Source organism: Manduca sexta, chromosome 3 (genome assembly GCF_014839805.1).
Source record: "Manduca sexta isolate Smith_Timp_Sample1 chromosome 3, JHU_Msex_v1.0, whole genome shotgun sequence".
NCBI lineage: Eukaryota > Metazoa > Arthropoda > Insecta > Lepidoptera > Sphingidae > Manduca > Manduca sexta.
In genome coordinates this window covers 3,097,443-3,121,207 of record NC_051117.1, presented here as the reverse complement: position 1 = coordinate 3,121,207, position 23,765 = coordinate 3,097,443, and the positions used below count along the sequence as shown (strand labels likewise).

The following is a 23,765-nucleotide window of genomic DNA, read 5'->3' as shown; positions in this document are numbered from 1 at the left end:
AGAACCAAATCTAACAGTTCAATGCTAATACTAGAACCCTTCCAATTTTATCCGTGGTGCTTTCCATCTGGCCTTTCCAGTTGTAAATACATCTATAACAATGGTTATAAAAACTTTTAATTGTTATTAATATTTTTTGTTTCCCGCTGTGTTATGGAAGAAAATGAAAAAAAAATATATATCCAAGTCCTTCATATCCTCCTATTTGATTAATTTCGATTCGGGATAAAGACAGATTAGTGTTCCCTGATACTCGCCGCGCTTCCAAGCTCAGTGTCATAAAATGCGTGCCACTGCCGATGCTGTGTTAGAGGAGTAACAGTGGCGGATGTGAGGGAGGGATAGTCTCGTAGTACTCACACGTAATAGCAAAACCAACCAGTTCTTCGATATTAAAGCACTGCGTTTGTCATCCAGAGGCATTAGATGTTAAGTCTCATAATGCCCAGTGATTACACTGAATACTGCTGTACTGGTAGCGTAGTTGTACTGCATGCGCGGTACTGCAGCGCTCTGTAATCCTGGGTTCGAATCCCGGGTTGGGTAGCGATATTTGTGTTTTTCTGCTCAGTGTCAGCCCGGCGTCTAGAATTTATGCCCGATTTGGCGATAGGCTCGCCCCCTATCACATCATGGGACGGAACACACTTGGCGAAAAGTGGGTGCCCTGGTTGCACCTCTGCATACCCCTTCGGGGATAAATGCGTGATATGTGCCTTTCTGCAATTACACTGTATACCTGTATACAGCAGATATTCTGACACAAGCATTCATATGCCCAAAACTACACATTGTTATTTAGTTATTAGACTCTAGTACAAGCCTAACAAAGATCTAGAATATCTCTGTTAAAATAGTCTCCAGTAAATTTATCCGGCCACTGAGCCCTGGATCATTTGGAGCACTAAGTGGTAGTGACGTAACAGGTATAAACCCGGCCTCGTCCTCACAGTTACCTTTTTATGGACGCACTAAACTTTATAGTTGAATCCAGTTGTTTTTACAACCAGTTACAATTCGCTAGTGAGGTGCACAGCAACAAGCATCGATATGAGTTTGTTTTGTATCGATATTGTCGAGAATTAAATTTCAAATAACTAGCTGATGCTCGCGGCTTCCTTCGCGTGAAGGAGTTCTTCGGGATATTTTTTTTTCCGACTTGCTTCATATAAATAGTTATATTATGAACAAATTATACAAAATCATTATAAATTGTAGCCTGCGTGTTATTCTGATGTCTAACCAATATTACTGTAAAGTTTCTTCCAAACCCGTTCAGTAGTTTTTTCGTGAAATAGAAACATACATACATACGTCCATCCTCACAAACTTTCACATTTATAATATTAGTAGGATTTAAAAATGCAAAAACGATTACGCTTAAATTTTTACAAAGCAAATAGCGATATATTTTGTCAATGTGAATTTATTTAGAATAGTAAATATAACCTAAAAAGATACACAACTGAATGACAAATATGCATAATAATATTATAATTCGTCATGTACTCAAAATCAGCTACAAAGACAAAAGGCAAAAATTTATATATATGGCAGGGCACTGTTTCCTAGGGTATAAAATGTCTGATAAATATCAGATATTCGAATGTTCATTTTTATATACTTATCGAGTACTCGGCATCGAGATTACCTAACCAAAAGATATCGATACATTTTCCCCGTCGTTCCAACTCTACCAGTGTACAATACAAGAAACATTGTCTTTAAGAAGGTCCATTCCGCCGAAACGTACTTTGTGTTTGGAGTTAGTATCAAATATATTGTAACAATAACAGTGCAGATAAAGATATAATTATAAGTACTAAACACTTCTATATAAAAGCCATCATTTTATGACTTTTGGACAAAGTAACGCTTAAGATAATAGAATGAACAATATATTTTTATCTTGGCACTGCAAATTGACTACACTGTTTCACCTATCTATACTATAATATAAAGATGGAGGGTTTAATTTGTTTGATATAAACCAAAGTCCCCCGCTGCATCTATCCGTCTATCCGAAGGGATAACCTCAAAAACGATCCAAAGGATTTCGAGAATTTCGTATGGAGATAGTTTGAGGTCCCGGGAAGGCCATAGGTTACTTTCTATCCTGGGGAACTCTTTCACGCTTGCAAAGCCGCAAGCAATACTTGATAAGTTCAGTAAACTCCAAATAAACAAACCTGCAATGCTTTATAATTTTAGTACAATCCGAGTAAAATATGAAAAAGCATACGTAATTATACATTTCTCCATTATGCCTTGGGGTTACACTTAAATCATCATAATATTATAACTAAGTGTAATGTATAAAACGCTGCTTTATTTTAACAAATGCATTGTCACATACTTCACAATCCAGCTCAGGTGTTGCAACTTTCTGTAGACACATTTATCACGCGACCGATCTTTCACTACATAAACCATAAGTGTCATAAACTTTTCATACGAAATGCATTCGCCGAGTGACGTCATACGCCACAACAACTTCCAAATACAGCATGTTCTCATGTTAACATCCAAAAACACGGTCCAACTTCACGCGCAACACCCGGCCTTTGTACGAAGAAATCTGTCGAGCGCCAACTGGCGTGTGAGGAAGTTATGCCGCAACATGGACTACCTCCCCAACCCTCATAAAGGGGACAGCTAGGGTTGTCAAATATAACATAAAAGTTAAATGAGGAAAATATAATAGTATTTGGGAGAGATAAAACAATATTGTATAGTTAGAAACTGAAGCTATTTTTATTAAAATGAAAAGAAATATCACTGATTACACATATGCTTTCATAGATATTACACAAACCAAACGATCGATAGGACTGTAAATGAACAACTGCTCGCTCCCAACTGCCAACTGCCAATTACCGACTACCACGGTATGTCAAACGCTCAGTATTTTTATAGCAAAAGGTATCATAAATACCTTCACAAAAATATTTTTATCCTAACAGTATTAAATGTTACGAATATCTGATAAACACTTCGTAGAACTTTTCTCAGAATGTATTTTCGCAACATTTGTTAAAATTCACCAGCCGTGCCATATTGGGAATAGATTTACTGATAGAATATCAGTTACTAGGCTGATAAAAATATATAACTATTTTCTACATTATATTCATTTACTGGCTAGGAAACAAGTGCGCACATCAATATAACATAGTTATTAATAGTATAGGTGGCAACCCTACAATCCCCCCCCCCCCCCCCCCGCTATTGCACTTCGACAAAGTTTTTCGTGCACACAACGGACGACGGCGCCACTCATAACTTTGCCAATTGCGGCTGCAAGTTTCACGCTGACCTGAGTTATTGCCAAGTGGTACGTTGCAGTGTGGTCTCCCTGTATGTGCTGTTGGCATGGAACTCCTTTGAATTGCAGTTATAAATGACACCTTAATAACCTAATGAATAGGTATAAAGTTGCGAATTCATGCTTTGGCGGATATAAGATTTTGTTTCTGAAGGGGCTTATCCCAAGCTGCATATTCGGATTTTTTCTCTAATTGCTCTACAATTAAATTAGTTTTATGTCATTAAGCGGATGAATTATCACATACAATATAAAAAAAAACACCTAGGGTTTTCATTACGTTGACGGTATGCCAAACCTTCATATATACACAAAGGTCCCGAACCAAAGCCGCAAGTGGAAAAAGGGTAGACATTCTATTAAGAGAAATGTCACAGAGCGTATGGACGGTGGAATAGGGGAGCGGCGGAGTGTGTCGGGGGCGGGAATTATATTTATTTGCACTTCTCAACTGTATTGGATGTTGGCTTTATAAACGATGAGTGAAAGCGTTTATTGTTTATATGTCACTTGGTTTTCAAGTTTGAAATAGAATAATTAGATTTTGAAGTTAAAAAGAAAATTACGAATTAATTTTGAGTGCTGTTTTACAACTTTACGTAAAATAGCCATGGCAAGGCTTTTACAAATCTAAAAAATAACCATTGTGTTTATTTAACATTTCCTTATTACTTTTATGGGCCGCCCGAGAGGATTTAATTCATACGAAAATGGAAAAGATAATACGAAGCCGTAGAAATATATGAGAGAGATCTTTTTGGGCAGCAGTTTGTCCTGTTGTTTAATATATGTATAGCACATTCATGCAACAGTTTTTTGTTATTACGTTACATAACGTCCAGCAATACCAGAGTAGTCTGCAACTTTACCTGAAACAAACAAATAATATTTATTGTAATATAGGACATCAATTTCATAAAACAAATTGAGGTAGCGGCGGTAATATGGTAACAAATTAGGCACATAAACAAATGTAATTAATAAAATAAATAGGTAGACTACGGTAAAACAAAATCCAGAAAATAAATTAGAATTAACGCCAACTCAAAACATAAACACGCAAGTACCAACAGAAATAATTAATAAACTGCCTTACTCATGCCAACAAATATGAGTTCCTCCCGACACAACTTCCTTAAATTGTGAATATGAACACAAACAGTCAGTCATAAACCTCAGCTCTCACAATTTAGGTCGCGAACAAAAATACAAGCAACTTCTGTCGGCAATTACTTGCGTACGCGTTATAATTAAAATAATGAAGGCAACAAAAACTGGAGTGTGTTGTCGAGACGGCACTGTTACGACACAGTGACAACACAAATTATAAACACTATTACGTAGGACATTAGTCGGCCATTACGCGTCCCGGGCGCCGCCATTTTGATGTCGGATTACATTTTCCGCGATTTAATGTAATAGCACGCACAGTTGCCTTCTGCGTTGACTCTTAACGGTGTTCGGAGGGGTTTGGGAGGGATGGTGACTTTGTTTAAGGAAGTAGTTTTTTTTCATCAACACCACGTTTGGGCGCCATTAATGATTCCTATAGTTGAGTGTTTTCGCTGAAAGTCTTATCTATTCGTTTTGGTCTTTTCGGTAATAGGAAGTCAAATTTGATAGCGCAGGACGTTTATCAACCGTGTTGTTGGTGTAGGTTCGAAATTTAGTAAGTTTGATGTCGAAATATTACGATTTTTTACAAACCACGGGTAGCAATAATTATATCAATTATCATCCATCATGCTATGACAATAAATTTCTAAAATAAACAATATTGCTGGTTTTCTTTCACATCATGTAAACACAAATATTATTCTTTATTAGTTCCCCTCTTTAGACATTTTTAAGGATATATTAAATAGCTTCTGCAACATTACTAGCCAATTGTTTACATAATTCATGAATACATCTATACGTCAATAAAAAATACGCCTTGCAGAATACAACTTTTGCCACACGCTTAAAAACCTAAATACCAGATACTCAAGGACCACGACTCGAGTCTAAAAATAGATCGTCCCGTAATCTCAAACACATCACCATAAGGGCCCTAATACCACCATTCTGAGTCTTAAAGTGCAAAGTTTCCAGATAAAAGAGCAATCTTTCGCAAACTTCGCAAGCACATTAAGGTTTGCCTTGAAAACAACTATGAAAATGATATTCCCCGGAGCTCGCAACATCTATTAGACTTGACATGGAAAAAGCTTTCATGAAACCGGGCGTCGGCTCGGTTTTTGGCTCGTACCTCTAGCGAAATAATCTCCCAGTCCTTTGACTGGCTTTTTGTGAAAGAGTTAAGTAATAACAGCGGCGGTGGGACGAGTCTAGATGGTTCTTTAAAAACGGAAGCCATTTTAACGTTTATTTTTGTTAAAGATTTGTTAAAATAACATAGACGCCTAATTAGCTCGCTTTTCATAATTTATTCCGGTGCTTTGTTTTTTTCAGTTCACTTTTTAGTGCCTAAATTTCATCCGGCCAATTAGTGTTTATGTTTCCTTATTTCAGTAGAATTTTATACCATATGACGTACTTAAATAAGTATATTTATTGTAGATGCGTGTTATATTGTAATAATTTTGAAAACCAAGCAGTATTATGAACTAGTACGAAACACAGCGTGGCCAATAACATTATTAACGTTTTTGAAAAGTACATTAGAAAGTTTGAATTCATTTTTTAATAACTATTTTTATTCAGCGTTGGATCACAATATCTTAAGCGTAAGATTCGAGATTCCCACGCAATTCTGAAAGGTTTCTTTAACTGCGTACATATTTACAAGCGTACAAAGATTTGAGTAGCCGAGATTGTTTTCAAAACACATCTAATTTGCATTACAGACATCGTAATTGTTGTTATAACATTAAAAATACACCTTGCTCGAAGGACCACTTTATCAACAACCCATAATAAGATAAATAACATTTATATAACCACTTCCAACGAATAAAATAATATAAGCAAGAAATAACTATAATAATAAATATGAAGTAAATTTGTATACATACAAATAAGCCATATAGATTTTTTTATAATGAATTCTTATGTTTACGCGCATGTAAGACATTTGCAGATTTTATATTATAACTTTCTCCCAATGTTTCGAACATTTTGCAGCTTTCGCGGTCACGGGACGGACTAACGTGTTCGTCAACCAAAAAGTCAGTAACAATATCTGCCTACATTTAACAATTATTAAATATATTTTTTTAAATTCGGAAGTAATATAAAAACCGCGGTAAAATCCGAAAAATATTTTTACTTTCATAGATTTTTTATCTCATAAAGTTGGAAAGTAATTCCATCAGGTCGGATGGTAACTACAGTGTAGTCTAAATATAATGTCGACCACTGAAAGAAATTGTCTCTCGTCTGTTGTCAGAATTTTGATGCCCCAGCTTACAGAAACTACAGTTAAGCCACGTATCGATTATCGTAAAAGTAGATAGCTTCCCACCATATAAAACAGATTCTATAAAGCCGCGTAAAAAAATGACTAACCGCCAACCACGAAGATAATTTTCACCTCCACATAGCGATATTTTTCTATCCACCCTGAATCACGCATGCACGTATTAAAGAGCCTTTATCGATAATAACGATCTCAAAGCGTACATGATGTAAACCAAAACAATATTTACAACGGCTATAAAGGCGAGAATCACGCGCCATTGCCATGAACACTGTCAGAAGGCGTGCGGATCGATGTTAATTCGACGGAAAGTACCGTTCGCATGGTAATCGTAATCCTTGATTTTTATGCTAGCTGTACTGTTTATTCCCTCTTTGCTAACTGCACTCTGTGATTACTTTTAAATAAATGTTGGTGGACTAGAATGCGCTTGGTCAGATCATGTATGGTTCAACATCCCTTTAAATACAGATACAAAAACATTTATTCGCACAACTCCATCGACATTCAATTAAAAACAAAACAAGGAGATGAAAAATAAAATGTTTTAAAAACATACGGAAGTAATGTTTCATGAGTTTCCATAAACAGTAAAAAAACAGTAGAATTTCGTATTACAAATCACGTCGTATCACTCCACTGCGCTGGTCACTATATCATTACATTTTAATTCACATTCCACAGCCTATCGCCTTCCACTGATGAACATAGGCATTCCCAAGTGAGCATGAAACAACTCGGTCTTGAGCAACCCGCATCCATCCGCTACCCGCCACCTTTTGCACATCATCGGTCCATCGTGCGTGATTCTATTTTATTGCGATTTCCACTTCAACCCTTGTCTGATCGACCATCGAGCGCCCTTTCGTCCGCAGATACATCACACAATACCCAGTAACTACACCGGCTAATGTCCTCCCAAACGAAACGCCACAACAAGCATTAGACAAAACAATGTGCGCACAAGAAAATAAATAAACCATTTTCTATCCAGTACTAGCATATCATACCATTCACGAAATAATAGTTCGGAGTCAGTAAAATAAAAATAACAAAACTTACCAAATCGTCTCAGCTCTGCACTTAAAGTTTGATGTTCAAAGTTAGCGCATCTATCAGATGACGATAAGGTAACGACTGTCACTACTAGCCGCTCAAGCAGGTCGACTACGTGATAGAGCTTTAGCGCTACGTAGAGACATGTTCTTCACGAGCTTTACGTGTTTCTGTGCTTTTGAAGACTTGTTTTGGTGAAAACTTTAGTAACATGTATCACCGCATTTTATACATAAACTAAGCGTATTTTAAAATGTATGTTCCCATAACCTTTTCAACTATCATGAAATAAACTAATATACTTTAAATCTTAATACATTTTCTTTACTACGCATGAAAACATCAAACTCATATATTAATATATTTCACCGTGTTTCATAAAAGGAAATCCAAAACACATCTCATTAAACGAAGGGGTTGGTGTTGCGTCTGCGTCCCCCTCTCGCCCCACTCTCCAGGAGGGGCGACCTCAATATTTAAAATCAATTTACCGTGCGACACGTGCTCTAAAAGATTTCGTTTAAACTGAATCTAACACAGCTGTAGGTAACTATGCTGCCTCACACGCGCTACTGCAACTACCATGAATCAAGATAGGCAAGAATCTCTGGAATCATTAGTTGTATATCCCCCTTCGAAATAAACTTCACTAACTTGATCTAACAAAATAGCCAAATAGATAACATCCGAAATTAACTTTGAACCAAAAAAATTCAACACTTTAACTACATCCAATGAACAAAGGAAGGTATGTATAAAATTTCAACATCTTTAAAACCTTTACAATCAAACATAGACAATCAACGATCTAAATCGTATCTAGGACACAAAAAAAAACAAAGAGTATCACTAAAGCAGAACTTAATACTTCCAAACTTTAAACTCAAACAAGGATCCTCAAAGCGAAAACTCCAACAAAGGTATCAATTACTGAAGATGTAATTAAAAGTCAGAAAAGTACAGGTGTCGATGATCAAAGGGCTTTAATCACGGTTACTAAGTCGAACTCAACCAGACTCGGTAATTGTTGTGGTCATCGCGGTCAGGATGAAAGTTGTCAACTAACTGTGGTTTTTGAACAATTTACGGCTCGAGTTAATTAACAACGTTGATATGGACTTAATATTAGCGGTGGATGTAGTCTTGTTAACGTGATCACACAAAGTACAATACCTGGCAATATTAAATATCAATCTGTATGCTTCAACAGTGAACAGTGAAGGAAAACATCGTGAGGAAACCTGCATACTTGAGAAGATCTATGAAATTTTGAGGTTGTGTGAAGTCTACCAATCCGCACTAGGCTGACGTGGTGGACTAAGGCTTAATTCTTCTTAGAAGTAGAGGAGGCCCGTGCCCAGCAGTGTGACAGTATATAGAACAGGAATATTATTATTATGTATAGACAAATATGCAATACTCAGTCAATATCACTCATTGGATTCAAGAATTAATCCGTTATATTCGTTTTTATAAGAGTCTGTATCATTCACACTCTTTGTTACTGATTTGTCTATTCTTCTTTGTTAAACTTCAAAAAGGAAACGAAATAAATAAATAACCCGGAAACCTAGCGAAATTTAGTATTAACCGTAGATCATTTATTTTCAATAATAAATTACTAGTCATTTGTAGATTCTGAATAGAAGCTCCTCACCAACATTTTAGCATTCGAAACAACCGCATTTGCGTAGACCGTGGTGTAACAAAGGCGAAGCGTAGTACAATGTAAACGCCGGATAAATTGTATGTACATTTAATTAAACACTTGTAATGACAATACAGAAGTTAGGAGCGCTGACGGTCGCGGCAACTACTTTCGTTAACTTTGTGAACAATTTATGCATTAAACGTATACCTCCCTTGTTATATAACTGTGGATTTTCGTCCGACTACGGCGAAGCAAAACGAGGGTTATACCGATGTGGTATTAAAAACATTTGAAGTTTTGGTATGTATGTCGCGTATGTACAGGTTGTCTGGATAGGTGATATGACAATGTCTATAGTACGGACCACAGAAGGTATGACAGTTCATAAAACACTACCGTTTTATTACCTGTTTTGTTTTTCATCGTAATTTAGGAACTTAATCGTAAATTCACGACCATGTCGCTCAAATTACCTGTTTTATAATTGCATTTGAAATGAAATGAAATGATTTATTTGAATCTGTAAAATGTTATACATTATTTAAATTCCGTCAATATTAACTCTACCACCAGTTCGGAAAGCAGTTTTCACCAGAGAAGAACGGGCAAGAAACTCTGGTGTTGCTCTTTTCAATCAGTTTAAGGTAAAGACTACAGTACATGATAAAGAGTGACACATACATGAGAAGAGAAAAAAAAGTTTAGAGCAGTTCATTTATAGGCTCGTGAAATAAGGAATAAATTAATTTAAATTTTTATATGACTGCACAACCCTCTCAGGAAGCATGAAATTTCTCTATTATCCTTATAATTATTTCCTCCCAGCACCTCTAGCAATTAGAAATTAGAAATGTAAGCGAAATGGGCAGAACAGTCCACACAAGCAGCACCCGTTCACGACTATGACGCATGTGCCAGCCATCGGCCTCCTCGACCATATTGTAGGGAAGTGGCCGACCCGTCACACGACGCCGCCGCAGGTACAGACAGTTAGAGAGTATTTCATACCGAAGCCAATTTGTATAAACAAAAGATACCTACTGAACATTGTGTAAGTACCAAACTACTTGTATTTGGGAGCACATTAGCATTAGCACAAATTGCTCACTTTATTACTGTCGTTTGACTTTAACTTAAACCATATCAATTTGTAGAACTACAAAGAAACAGTAATACACAATAGATTTCCAAGCGGAGCTCTCGTTACGATCGGACGGCAGTGCCGGCAAACAATGTTACGGACGCGCCGGCTCGCGCTCCGCCGGCGCGACATATCGGTATATACGGATACCGTAGGAAACTTCCAGAATTTCCACTACATTCTGAACAAATAAAATATCGTTAGCTTCAAGCGCGCTTGTGAGGAATCGGCATACGGCGTGTCGGTGAGATACTATGGACATATGTAGAGTTTTAAACTCAATGCGAATTTACAATTTTGCTGTCACCAACTATTTTAAAATTAAGTTTGTAGACACCTTAGGTGGCATAGGTATTACGTTCAAATCTTATTTTATTGAATTTGCCGATATTTCGTGGTTTTGTCTCAATTTTACGTAGTGTAAATCTAACTGCCAATGAAAAGCTCGTATTTTCACATCACAAAGCGACTTTCGTATTTATAATTTTTTGTTCATTCCGTGTCAGTAATATCAGTCCATTACGCGAACTACAAACAATCACACGAGTTTGCATGAAAATTATGTTGACGAGTGAACAATATTGGAATTCCGATTCACTCTTTGATTATCACGTCGGATAATTGCGGAGGGAAAGCTCCGGGTTGCGACACGCTCCGGAGGGAAATGACCACTTATATTTCAATGTTTCAGATTTATATTGAATATTGAAGTATTTCGATGTTTAAAATGTATTCTAATGTGCTTCACGACTTAGCTGTCCTTTTTGACTAAATTTTCCAAAAAGAGGTTAATGCTTTACAGCATAACGTTGAGTTTTGAAGTCGGAAAAAATTATGATTTTTTTTATACCAAAATCCACTCATATTCACGAATATTAATATTATCTGATATGAGAATTGAGGACATGGGCGCCTTTAATCACATCACGGGACGGATAAACCGCAACATAATTTAGGCACTTTTTACAACGGAAAGGTATACAATACCACTTCTTTAACGAGAAACATACAAGCGGCCAGAGCTTCAGCACACGAGGAATCAATTCAGATTCCAAATTGCCCTCACACCTGAGCGTCCAGTAAGTGGCACTCGACGATAAACACTAACTAACCCGACGCGACCTCACAACGCGTAAGGGTTAGTTAGCGAGGGCCATCATTAGCGCCGGTCGCATCGGCCCCGATTGTACGCGTGCGGCAGGTAATTGACATACGCATAGGCCGGTGAGACCGCGCTGGCTGTTAACGGGTTCACGTGTGATACCTTTCAATTGAGTTGTGGAAATGTGATACGTATAGTTGATGGGATTAATTAAATGTTTTAAGCGATGTTCAAATTAGCAAACTACTTGCAAAAATTCATTTCGGCTACAGATTTCTAATGTGTAAACAATAACGACTAACTTCTACAATTCAATGTATGAGGACTTGCGGCAAGTCACGAATGCATAGAAATATTAAAATATTAACGCTAGTGTAAACGCATTTATAGGTTATTTTGTTCAGAATAATATCATTATATATTGCCCCACTGCTTGGCTCGAGCCTCCTCTACTACTGAGAGGGATAGACCTTAATCCACCATGCTAGCTTAGTGCGGATTGGTATACTTCACATACCTTTAAAATTCTTACACAGACAACTAATAGCTTAATTTTGGTAAAGCAGTTTAGACCAGTTGATAATTGACATCTACTGTTCTTTATCGCCAACCAACAATACTAAAAGGATTAGGGATGCAAAGACGGCCAAATTGGTTTTCAAAGTTTGTTTGAAGTATCAATATTAATGAGAAGTGAGTAGTAGCTTCTTGCTTCATCCAATCAAGATCAATAAGACATGTGTCACGCATCCATGGTCGTAATTCCGCTTCTGAATTTGTAGCACGTGCTCTGCTAAACTGAGGCCATATTTCAGCCTTACCTGCCCGAGTGTTGCCATGGTTACGGAGAAAATATTCCGGAAAATAAATTGGTTTAGCTGCAACGTGACGCAGTAACTTATGGTTGGTATTCTGTGCATTTTCCTGGAATGAAAGTTTTATACGTTTTCTGAGATTTTAATTTATTTCTCTGCCAAATTTTAATCGATCTGATACTATATGCGGTAAGAGACAGCATATTTGCTAACGTTATATCATTTTGTGAATGCAAAATGCATCTAACGGTAAGTAAAATGTTTAAATCTCGACTGTTGAACATTTCATTTGTGATTCTTAGATGCTGCATGTTTACTATACTGGCAACACACTGACAAATGTCTTAATAAGTTACTGTATTGTCGTAATTTTCACAGTGAACCTTGGTCGCTGAAATTTTTAAAAAACATCTGGATGTGTGTATCAGTGTACTTTTGTGATAGTACTTTGAATTCTTCCTCATAATGATTTCTAATGTTCACGCGAATGTTAGACATTGAATCAGAACTATTTTACGTATATTATAGCGGTTTTTATAAAAAAAAATGTCCGGACGTTTCGGAAACTGCATCCTTCGTGGTCACGGGGAGGCAGACTTCCTTATATTATTTTCAAATTTAATCACTGATTAAAAATACCTTTGTACCTACACTACGTATATTGCCAACCCCAAGAGCACTAACGACTTGAGTTTAATAGTTGCCGTGTGCATTGTCTAACTAACACACGGGCTGGCGCGTGCCGCCGCCGCTAATAGCTTTAGTGGTTAAGGTGGTCGGGAGGGGGTCTCCTTTATCTTTGTTTTACACCTGAAACTTTGTGTTTATCTAGGAAATAGATATATAAGTATGGAGGTTGACTTGATTCAAATACAGATAAAAATAGAGGCATTATGAGCGTAGAGAGGATATGGATTATGGGCAGATAAAAAAATATAGTTTCAAAGGCAGCCTACACGATAATCACATACTGAAGTTAAGTAAAACCTGTGCCTTAGACGATGTCATACGTAACATAATTTACGCGCGCAAAGTTCACTGTGACGTATTTTAGTTCCAAATACGCTCACGTCGATCTGTAACAATTTCTGTACAAACATTTCACAGAACTCAAGCTGGAACGTCAACAGAGGCTATCCTCCGTCTGTCTGAGTCGTATTTTTTAATATTTTGGACATATAGCGCAACCAAAACCAGACAACTTGAAGAAGTTGGTGCTTACCGGCAACCTCGAAGACAAGCGACCAAGAGGGCGTAATCCGAAGCGCTGGTCGGACCAGGTCGCCAACTCCCTAAATATGCCATTGAGCGTAGCGGTGCACCAAGCCGAAGATCGCGCTTCGTGGAGAAGATTACTAAATGACTTTGGACGGGATCACAATCCTCAGTAATGAGGGGCCGACTGAAGAGAGAGAGAGTACAAACATTTACTTAAACGAAACCATTACGTTAACGATAATATAACGCGTACAAGGGTACAAAAGCTGATTACTTAATAAAATTAATATCAGCACCCTATCAAGACGGTAAAGCCTCGTGCGTATTACTGTTTGATCCACTGATCCACGAGCAACACACGTAAGGAAAAACAATTTTCTTACTATAAAAAGTAAATAAAAAACATTATTATACATACAAACAAAAATACAATCAAGTGTTAGCAAAATGTACGACCAGAAAGACACATGATACATTAAATTATGTATCTATTGTAGTGTTTGTTTCCTTTTGTTTTCAATGTATTACCGACTGACGATCCAATCAAATAAAAAACTAGAGGTATTGTGAAGAAACTCACACTATGACAAACTAATTTGCAAAGCCATGTTGCATTCTATTTGTTTAAAGCTCGAGCGTATTTCATAGCCGCATTCAGTTAATAAAGCAGAAACGAGCAGGTCGACCGGGCGCTACCACTGCCTCACACAAAACCGAGTAAAAAACAATTTTATCATTACTTTGACATCCAGGCAATGCGGCAATGTTCCTTACCAATGACTTAAGACCTACGCTTCATCATCGAAAGCAAAAAATCAAATACAGAAAATCTCAAATATGCCAAATACGCACGCAGTATAAATTACCATACTAAACAAACATTAACACGCTATGACAAGGGAACGGTAGAATGACCTTGACCTCGACCCCTCTCTCCCCGGGACAATGACAGCCGATGCTTTGATGTCGATACACATGTCGCGGGATGATTGCACGGTCTTGTCGCGAGGGTGTCGAGGGTCGCGGAGTGTCGGCTCCAGAGGAGGGTCGTAAAAGATCGCTCATTATGTAGACATATTTTACATGTTTATGACTGTTGGATAAGAGGTGGGTAGAGACCCAATTAGTGTGATCACGGCGTGTCAAACTTGTTTCCGTTTCTAGGCTTTTATGGATATTGCAAAAAAGATTAATGTAATCTAGACAAATTACGAGTGATTGTTAACACCGATAAAATTACTTAAATCTCTATTCCAAGAAATCGAGTGTATCTATTACAGCGCTTATAATTATTATATTAAACAAATGAATCAACCGTTTATGTAATTAATTTGAATATATACATCGTTATTTACGCTTGAAATTCGCTTGCAAAATAAACATATCGTACATATTACACAAAGCTCGCTGCCACAAACATTTACGTTCACTAAATAACACGAAAGTTAAATATTTCATAGATAGCGCAGACAATACGCAGTTTCTGACAATACGTTGCCCAAACTCAATAACCGTCGGCATAAACGATAGAGTCCGCAAACAGTGTAACATTCAACTGCTAGTGTCAACGGTTCTCAAAAACAACGCCCCCTTCAAACAAACACGCGTGAACTTCAAACTGTGGGGTTTGGATCAACATTTACGTAACTCTACGCATGTCAATGAAGGGTCATGTTAAAAGTGAGTTTCTAAACTGGAAATATTAAAATGTTCTAGATATATCTTTAGTCTCTCTATAATGTGTATTTGACTGTGATTAGTCGAAAGACTAGCCTACCTCACAAGTTTTCCTAAGACCAATAATAATCAAATGATGGTAGTAAGATACTTGTGACCGCTCGGATAGCGAGCACCATACGCAAGATGTAAAACCCGCCGTAGCAGCCCACATCGGCCTTTCCCGCCCTCACACCCACCACTACAACTCCTGTAAGCCAGGATCAGCAGTGGCACGCATTTTGTGACAGCGAGCAGTGAAGCTCGGCGAGTCTCAGGGAAAACTAATATGTCATTATCCCGCAACGAAATTAATCAAATAGAAAAAATAGGGAGGAGTTGGAAATATTAATTGTCCACTTCCCTCCAGAGCAATGCGGGTGACAAAATCATGATGTAAGGAGGCGATTTAACCTCAAGGATAGGGACGTTTACAACTAGATAAGCTAGTTATAAAGCACCACGGATAAAATTAAATGAAAGGGTCCTATCACATGAGCTGTTAGATTTGATTACAATAGGCATGACAAAAACGCCGGAAAGCACGGAAATTCCGTCTAGTCTCAACAAGGTCCATGTAGTATACAACCCCAGATGTTATTTGCATACTGTTTAACATGATGTTGCGCTCTTCATGCCAGAGACCACACTCCCAAAGTACGTGATGAGCAGATTGTTCAACCTCGTAACCAGGTGTAGAGCATGGGCACGCAGGAGAATCAACTAGCCTAAATGAGAACAGTTTACCCTTAAAATTACCATGGCCGGTAAGAAATTGCGATACACAGTAATCTATTTCTAGCCAAGTTTTAATTAGGCGATCGCGAACGTACGGAAAGTATTTATATAAATGACGCCCTTTCGAAGAGAGTCCCACCTACATTGCCATTCACATGTGCCTTGTTTCATATACCACATTCAAGATGGCAGTAAGTCTTCAGTAACTAATTTTTGTAACATAATTTCAATAATGCCTGCGTGGCGTCTTCGTATTGTGGTGCAGCTGACGTGCGAGTATAATATCGACCCTGTATTATATACTGTCCCACCGTTGGGCACGGGCTTCCTCTACTACTGAGAGGGATTAGGCCTTAGTCCACCACGCTGGCCTAGTGCGGGTTGGTAGACTTGACACACCTTCGAGTTCCTATAGAGAACTTCTCAGATATGCGTAGGTTTCCTCACGTTGTTTTCCTTCACCGTTAAAGCAAGCGATAATTCACAAAGAATACACACATGGTTTTAGAAAAGTCAGGTGCGTTCCCATGGGTTTTGAACCTGCAGACATTCGTCTCGGCAGTCCGTTCCACAACCAACCAGGCTATCGCCGCTGTGCGACTGCCGAGATAAAAATGCGAGTCTGGTAGAGAATACCTCGATCATTAAATCATTGTATAAAAACTTTAAAATAAATATGAATATATAAAGTTTGAGCTCCACATTTATACACAAACGTTATTTGCTCGATTGTTAGGCGGCGCGCGGTGACCCAGATGGCGCGCTCGATACCGCCCGCGGTCCACTTGCCACCAGTTACTGTTTGTGTTCGAGACGCCGGCTCTTAGAACAAACAGATATAAGACCTAACCTGTGCAAGAACTGACTTTATTTGCTGCTAACTATATCAATGTATGTTTTGAATTACTGTAGAGAATGTAATAGAGAGAATAGTGTTAATGATTTCTTATGTTTACGCAAATGTTAGACATTAAAATTAAACTATTTTTCGGATTTCAGTCCCCTCCGTGACCACGAAGGCTGCAAAGTCTTTGAAACGTCGGGAGAAAAGTAAAATATTAAAATCGCGATAAAATCCGATAATAGTTTAATTTAAATATAATAGTGTTATTAGGCTCTCGCGGTTGTGTACGGTTGCCGCGGTGAGATCTCGGGATCTAACCCCGGGTCTGACTGTGATACTGTGTTTTTGATTTCAATATTAGCTCGAAGTCTGGAATTTCTCCCTGATATGGTGATAGGCTCGCCCACTATCACGTTTTGAAACGGAATACACACGACAGCAATGTACACAATAGTGTATCTATCATTAGTTTGCTAGACACCCTGTTAGCGAGAGCATTTCCCTGTGGGTAGTCAAACTTTACTTATTTCCGTCACCTTAGCCCTTATGTTCGTGCGAGCGGCTAGTTTGATCCTACACTTAGTTCCTAAGTAGTTAGATACGTTAATTGCATTTGGCCAGAATGTTCTGATCTATCTATTAATGTGCTAAATTTACATTGAATTAGGATTCCGTAATAATCCCGAAACGCGAAAACAATTAGCTAACACAAAACTGTTTCAATATTTTAGATATGAAACCCAATAAAGTAGTTACGTATAACATTGCATTATCTTTATTAAACCTAGGTTCATAGAACTAATATGAGATGATATCACGAAACTCTTTATCCAACTATATCGCTTTGTTTTGATACAGTCGGGGATTTAGACAAAATATAATATTAAATTATTTGGTATTATTCTTTCATTCAAGTTTTAATACAACCATATGATGAGATGCGCAAATCCTTCGTCTAATGTTACGAAATTAAATAATTTATTTCGAATCCATTATTCTTAAACATTATTTAGATTCAGTAACTTTTTACTTTATCATCACTTCGGAAGGCAGTTTCTATCAGAACGGACAAAAAACTCTAGTACTGCTCTTTTCAGAATTAGTACGAAGGTATAAAGTTGGTACAGTATAAAATACAAAAACATATACACATAGTTATTTACTTTGTTTAGACCAGTTTATTTATGTATTTACAAAGTAAAAAAAAAACATAGGCGTATGCAATCTTCCCAGGAACTGCAAATAAACAATATATACCAAATGGACTTGCAATCACACATCAATTATCATCATACATTTCATTAATTTAGCAAAATTGTTCGCGGAACTCAAAATCCATGAGTAGACCGAAAGAAATATAATCCAACCACATTCCGAAGTCTAGATTAATCGAAGCAGGCAGACGGCGGCGTCGAACCGGGGCGTGACGACTGTCCCCACTAATCCTGTCGGCTTACGACCATGGAGGATAATCCGGCAGATTTCGGCGGACGACGCCGAGCTTACCCCGTTCACAGAACGTGACACGTTCAATCTGGCCGGGTTATAGTTTTTGTATGGGAATTATGTAAAACAGATTTGTCTGAACAGTAAAAGCGGATTATGGAATATGTCTCCGGAGTTTTGGCGGGGGATTTTGTTATGCTTTGAATTTTAGTATCGTAATACACATGAATGGCACGTTTAGAAGCTTAATTTTGAGTATCTTGGTGCTGTAGCGGACATTTTACTTCAGTTTAATCGTTATCTAACAGCAGACATTATACTCGATAGCTTCAGGTTTAATGTACTCACAAGGAGAGACAAGGACGTAACTATTAACTAGTGGAGATTAAATATCAGTATTTTTTTTTAATCCGCTACTTAGTGGCCTCATTACTTAACTATACTAAGTAGCAATAAACGTGTAACTCTTACAACCGTTTGTCAATAATGATCTCAATCTTCAATCTGATTCCGAATGAACCAATCAAAATGTCATTTGTAAGGGTTTAAAAAAAACCTTGTTCTAGCGTTTTTGAGATAGCTCGAAAAAATGCGATTAAGTTCGGAAATAAGTGTATACGATGAAAACTCGCCATGTGGCTTGTCCTTGTAAATAGCATTTAGCGATTGTCCAGTGTAAATACAGTAGCACATAATGGCATAACTCATAATAAAAATAAAATTGATACACAGACTTGCAAATAAAATCTCATTTTTCTAAAATTTTATCCGCACTGTACTTTTCATTAAATTTGCCTTAAAAATATCACATATTTTGTATATTTAAACCACTTGATCAGAATATGCCTGTACCAAACTATATAATTGCATCTTTATAACTCGCTTAACCTCAAACAGCGTCAATACTTAACACATACAAAGACTCATTTTATTATGCGAATAAAAATTGAATTTATGAATGAAATAAAACGAATAAATGCAGCGAGTGGGATTATTATCCAGTTGGATGTGTTTGTGGGGGAGGGGGGAGGGGGGGATTGGGTGTAGGGTTGTCAAACGGTATATTCCGGTTCCAGGTGATCCGGGAATTGTTTGTAAGACGGAAAATTTGTTTTCTCTGTATTGCACTAAATACAACTAATGCAGCCATGGCTCGTTCGTGTTATTTCTTATCTAATGATAGTACAATAAGGGCCTGATTGATAAATGCTGTGTACATCTGTTATAGTTAACGACGCTTTGTCTTATATCTGCTGACAGTAAATGTCACATAACGTGAAAAAACAAATTCTGAATAGCTTTTCCAGTATACAACGTTTATTTTGTATTGCGGTAAGTCTATCGCCATATCAGGAAAAACTTGCCCATTTTTATTTATTGAAAATAAACCTCAAACTCCATCTCCGGGCCACTCTGTATTAACCTTTTACTCCATAAATACGCTGCTAAACCAATAAGGCAAAAGCTTATTTAATGTTTTATTAATTTAGAAATGAAAGTTAAGGTAAATGAAATTTTAAACGCCTCAGAGTTCGAAACTGAGATAACTAATTCATAAAACAAATATTAGAGGAGATATATTTTCTGCAAAGTATTTAGAAAGGATTTATTGTTTGATTACACACGCTTTTATCAATCAGCTACAAGCTACAATTGAACACAACTTGTTCTTTTCATATCGCCTATCGCCTGCGCCATAATATTGTCTAGTGACAGCGTACTTATAAACCATGAGGTTCTGGGTTCGTTAACTAGGTTGAGCAATTGAATTAAGCATTCCGGAAGACATGCCTTATTAGAATTACAAACATATTTTAACAATATTATTATTATGTAAATCAGACATAATAAGCTAGCAAGTAGCAAATAATATGTATGCACTATTTACGTCTCTGCCTACCTCTTTGGGGGATTAAGAGACCATTGCTAGTATCTATTTCAATCCGGTACAAATTTTAATATTTTTATACCTATTCCCGGTCGTGCCAACCCTAGCGAATGTTCGGGGAACGTGCAGCGCACAGCACACTCGCATAATAAGTGCTTTTATTATTGTTTCAATTCGTTTTAACTTTACTAGTTATTTTTATAATGACTTTGTTTTTACTGTTTGGAGGGCAGTTATGTCGCGTGAGATGCTAATAAATGGTAATGGTAGTGGTGTGGCATTACGTCAAATTTATTTTTGTACTGCGTGTTGGAAATCTATATGGGTTTTAGTATTTCACTATTATTAGTGCTTGTAGTGTTGAAATATCTAGAGAAGAAATTCTTCGATATTTTGAATCTTCCGAAAAACAGTTTTCACTAGTAATCGATTTAAGGTACTTACAGTTACGTAAATTTCCTCATTTGCCATTTACTACATAAAAATCAAACATAGACTCAAGCCAAAATCAACTGACGCCTACACGCAACCCCACCGCAAAAACAAACCTCGCAAACAAACAAGCCGAATACAAATGTCTACCATAAATTACTAATGTTTTAAAACACGGAAAACGCTTCGCTTTTGGAAATCGGGCGAGTAAACTTCGAAGGCCCGTATAAATCACTGACTAGCGAGAAGAGGGGGGTAGGCGGGAGTCTTCGGTTTAATCCATGGTCGTTGCTTATCTTATGGTAACAGACGGCACGTTTACCATCAATAATAAAAATGTAAATAGTAGATGAAGAAAGAACACGGTGATTTTAATATTGGATCTTGTTTTAAGAGTCCTGGGTGTTTGGACGCTTGTGTGTGAAGAGGGTGGGTTTCAAAGCAATGAGAATGCGAAGCGAGATTGTTAGACGGTGTGAGATTCTCCGTTAGCCTTTTGCCACCAAAACTGAAGCGTTATTCTTAATGTCGCACGTTGTTGACAGTGCGTAACAAGCACCTAACGCAGCTGTTTAAGACAATAAAAATTGGCATATATAGAACACAATTCCACGCTAATTTCATAAAAATAACATAACTCGGCCATGTTAAGCTTTTTATTACGTTTATAGTTGAGTTCAATACAATTTCATTAATACATGTTTATTGAATTGGCGCGTTATTGGATTAGCTGTGTGTCAATCGCGCTGTTGTGGAGTGGCTGTCGAGTTTTGTACGATTAGCGATATTGCAGCAGGTCATAATACCCTTAGTTGCGTTTCAGTTTTTCGCAATTAAAAGGTATCAATAGAGCAATATTCTTAAGTTTACGCTATCGGTCTATTTGGCATATTTTGGAATGCTGAAGTTTTGGACACAAATTGATTTTGTTATGTTCCTGGCATTGCTAAAATCAATGGACGGTAGCTGCTTCTTACAATCAGGCGGACCGGTGTAACTAAAGGTAAAAATAACACACTTTTCTGGACATAGGGTTGACCAACTTGCTTAGTACTTAATACGTAATCAAATTCAGTCTGTCAACTAAAGCATACCAACAACGCGCTACCAAATTGCCTTTAGACCAAATTATCTGTTGCCATGACAACCGCACCATTTCACAACCCAAAGACACTGCCCCAGCCAGCACGGAGTTCACAAATAGACGTAGGGCTGCACCAATCGATACCGCGGCGGTGTAGCGAGTCTTTAAATATTCATCGATAGTCGATATGGAGCAGGCCAACTTTATAACAGTACTCTGAGTGTCTAGTGTTTAATGGTGTTGAATTAAAAAAATATAGTATTATTGCTCTAGTTCGCGACTCCGCCCGCATTAAAATGTTTTTAAATTCCGCTATATAATTTTAGAGATTAAAAGTAGCTAGTATGAAGCTCGGGGTCTTAAAATATCTCCATACAAAATTTTATCGAAATCGATTCGTTGCTTCCATCATGCAAGCGTAACAAACAGACAGAGTTACTTAGACATTTGAGTATGGATTGCAGAGTCAAGTCGTTTCAATAACCCATTGATCCTTCTGTAATTCTAATAATTTGGCGTTAAGAACTACATTTCTAAAGAAGGATATGAAAATTGGTATTGAGCATTGCTTTATGTATGACAACCTACCAACCCTAACCACTATAAGCTGACCTGCCCTGATATACTGTTTGACCTCGCGACTCAACCAAAATAGATTATTTATTAAAAATGTTATTAAGCATCTATTTACATAACATATTGTACATTAGTTGTAATTGTCTGTGTGAAACGAAACGTGTTTTGATACAATCGGGTCACGCTGTATAGTGCAGCGTGACATGTCACCCCAGTCATGCGGTTACGGCTGGACGTGGCTGTTAGCCTACTTAAGGGTACATAAGAGAAAATTATTACCCCCTTATTTATATACGTTATTTATCTAAGGACGGAGCATTGCTGGGATAACATGTCTGTTTCTCAGCTTTGTTTATCTGACAGCTTGCTGTTTTTTCAGCTTTGTTTATCTGACAGCCAACTAGATTAAAGTTGTAACTCAATATTAGCCAATCACAGCGGCGCTATGTCTACGCACTGCGAAGGCTGCCATGTCGTCAGCACTGAGAAACAGACTTGTTATCACAGCAATGCTCCGTCCTTCGATAAATAACGTTTATGAATAAGGGGTTATTGTTTGGGACAAAAATCCATAAAACTAATAATTTCATGCTTCGATTTTGAAAAACCTTTTGCTAGTCTACCATATAATGCGTTTGTAGATCTATGGCATCGTTTTTGCGAAAAATGTTTTAACCAAAAGTCGTCTTGAGTTTAATGGAGACCATTTAGTTATGTGACATTGAATCTTCTTTTTGAGGACTAGACGTTACAACATAATGTATTTAACTTGTAAGTCTGTTAGTTTAAAGTAATTACAGTTTCTTTTTATATGTTTAAGACAAAAATAAATTTAAATTATCTTTTAAAATCTCTCTGTCGTGGCTCGTAATTGGCTTATTGTAGTTTTTTATATGATTATTGTTATAAGCATCTGCGCCACGCAAATAAAATAAAATAAATATTTGTTAGGGTTTAGTTACCTAAATCTTAACCACCAGGGGGAAAACAATATTATAATGCAATTGATCTATGCTAGTATATAGTACATGTTTCCATGCTTGTGGTTATCTACATTATTCATTAGTTTAGTACTATTAGACCTACTGATGAAAAATATCTACGGCATTAGCTCGGCCGTAAACAGAATTCTTCATAACACAAATTGTTCGTTTAAACAACTTAATCAACTTTTATGATGTAACTATTTCTTTACTAGAACCAAAGTGTTGTTGAAGAAAACTTCCCTTACCCAACATACCAGTATTTATCCTACAAGAATCGAATCAACCCTTTGCCAACTTACTGCATTACGTCACTAAACCGACCCTCA

General features: G+C 37.2%; 1 protein-coding gene and 1 long non-coding RNA gene across 2 annotated transcripts in view; both read right to left on the bottom strand.

Annotated features, from left to right (window-relative positions):
• The window catches only part of LOC115441220 (calsyntenin-1), a 192,835-nt gene that overhangs the window by 26,352 nt on the left and 142,718 nt on the right, over positions 1-23,765 (bottom strand). The window lies entirely within an intron of this gene.
• The window catches only part of LOC119189507, a 68,297-nt gene continuing 48,452 nt past the window's right edge, over positions 3,921-23,765 (bottom strand). Inside the window, exon 4 of the long non-coding RNA XR_005112449.1 lies at positions 3,921-4,194. This is a non-coding gene — a long non-coding RNA (uncharacterized LOC119189507). The remainder of the gene's footprint in view (positions 4,195-23,765) is intronic.